Here is a 2,667-nt window from a genome sequence, read left to right on the forward strand (position 1 = left end):
TCACAGTTTAATATTATTTCAAATATTAGTGAAGATATAAGACCTAATGTATCAACAGACATTCATAGCTTGACTGAATGAGTCTGATCAGATGCATTCACCAAATCAAGTTGCCATTGACTGTTTCATCTGCAAAACACCTTGTTATGCCATTCAAACAGAAGGCAGAAGGTTAATGCAAGAATAATCTTCTGCTCATTTCTTAAGAATTATGAGCCTCTGATACAATCCAAACTATCCAAAACAAATATTGTGGACTACTATATTATGCCAAAGATGTTGAACATTTATTAAATCACAAAATCAATTCATTTTGCCACTACAGGAGAAATACCTACCTATACAAATTTGCATGGGATGTTTAACAACAGATAAGCAATTTATAGTGCTTAACAACAGATAGGCAGCTTATAAGCTATCAAACCTATTTTTTTATTTGAAGGTAGCAATGTGATATTTATATGCTACACAATAACTCATTACTGCCTTTAATAAATGGTATGACAGTTTAGAATCAGTCATCAATGATTGCGATTGAGATTACTCAAAGATAGTATGGCCATCAACAAGCAGGAATGACATCATTGAAAAATACTAGATTCCAAAACACCATTTTTTTTAATTTCTCCAAAGGTGATAAGTTTCTACTACTTTTGAAGGAATGGACCCCAATTCTAATTAGGGCACAATTAATGTTCATGAGAATAGTATTTTTTCAGTCTTTGAAGTGTGGCAAGAGTGGCCTTTTCAGCACCGGGGTATACCCAGAATTACCTCCTTCTGCAGTTCAAATAAAGTTATATATAGAGTAAAAAATATTGGCACTCTTGAAAATTATTTTTTATTAGCACTGCTGCTTCTACTACTTTGAAAATACCTGGATGTTTTTTATCCATATTCCTCTAGTTTCTGATCATATACTCTCTTATTTTATAATGTGTCTCATAGTATGCAGGATACTATTACTGCAAGGTGTAGCCACTTAAATAGTAAATAACATTATTTTGTTTACTACTATGGCTCATTTTCTTGCTTCTGTTATCCTAATTGTTGGTATTGGATAAATCTATGATATCATATCTTCTTTATTTTCAGTAATTATTTGTAGTTCTTGTTAATGTTTCTCAGCTAATTGTATGCTGTATTCTTTGTCTAATCCATAATGCAACAGTCTGGCATCATTGTTGTGCCTTTCAGTATACAACTATGAGTATATTATAACCAGTAACAGGATTTGCAATTGCTTCTAGTTCTGTTCTGCATTTGCTTTTATCATCCATTTTTATTACAGACTCTGTAAACCAATGCCTGTGTAGTTTGTTATCTTGAGTTACCATTTTTAACCTTTAATTTTTCTGGCTTAAATTCACTTCTCCTTAATAATTCATGCATCAGATCTGATCACCATGTGGTTGTTCCAGGAGTTCTCTATACTTGCCACTATGATTGTGAACATTATTTTTTTTTCTTCATTTCATCCTCTGGTCCCATTCTTTATATTCTTTATTTTATTTTATTTTATTTTATTTCTGACACTTTCTGTTTTTACATGATTTCTGTCTACTTCTAGTTTTAGTAAGGTTTCCATTCCCACTCCTTTCTGAAATGGTTCTCCTAACTGAAGCATGTATGCCATCTTAGACTTGTTTACTTTATGGTATAGAGCTTTCACTATGTTTGGATCTAATGATATCTACACATACATTTTTTTTTTTGTCTCACAACTGCAGGTCTATATTTTGAGGATGTGAATTCCCATTCCAAATCGAAGGATATATAATATTGCTATGCACTCATTGTTTTATATCATTTGATAAGCATAAATCATTTTTCTTGTTTTCTCTTCCATCTGATAATGTGTTTTTGAGGCCAGCCAATCACATCAAGGATGTAAAAATATGAAGTGCAAATTGATTTATAGCTTGAGCTTTATTCTTAGATGTCAGGCAGTTTTCCATATTAGATTGAATCTTCTGAGGTATTCCTCAATAAGCACTATTTCTCAATTGTTCATGGTCTATTGTTGACCCTTCATCTCTTCCAAAATATTTATATAGATCTTGTTGTTCAATATTTCCTCTCCCAGGTTGACATTTTTTGTTGCTTTACATTTCCTTCTATAAACGCTGCTTTTCAGATTTATCAAGAGCAGATGTCATTATTATATCATCAAAGAAAATGTTCATTTATAGATATGCTTTTAGGTGCTTGTCTGATAAGCTATACAGTATTAAATCATTCACAGAAAGTAGATGAGATGTCATTGGGCATGGTTGGATTTTAGAAGCTAAGGTGTAGCCAAAACTGGATCCATCATTTGGTGACCTAGGCAGTTACCTTGGGTCTGTATTGGCTAAGAGGCCCCATTTTGGCTTTGGGGGACAATAAAATATAAATTGTTTATAAATAAAAAGTCTGAAGGCATCCTTTAAGTACAAAAGATGTCTGTAGAACTGGAGGGCTTTCGGACCTCATGGGAGACTTCAGTAAGACTAGATCAGCAAACCTCAGACACCTCTGTAAAAGCATTAAGCATCCTATTATAGGATGGTACATGCTAGTATTTGACAGCTAAGCCTGCAGAGTGAGAGACTGATAGCCATTTAGCACGGAGCAGGACTTCCAGAGTGAGCCTGCCAAAACAGTGAGTAAAGCTGGTGTAAATGT

Source organism: Protopterus annectens, chromosome 17.part0, assembly GCF_019279795.1.
Source record: "Protopterus annectens isolate FY-2018-M chromosome 17.part0, PAN1.0, whole genome shotgun sequence".
Taxonomy (NCBI): Eukaryota; Metazoa; Chordata; order Ceratodontiformes; family Protopteridae; genus Protopterus; species Protopterus annectens.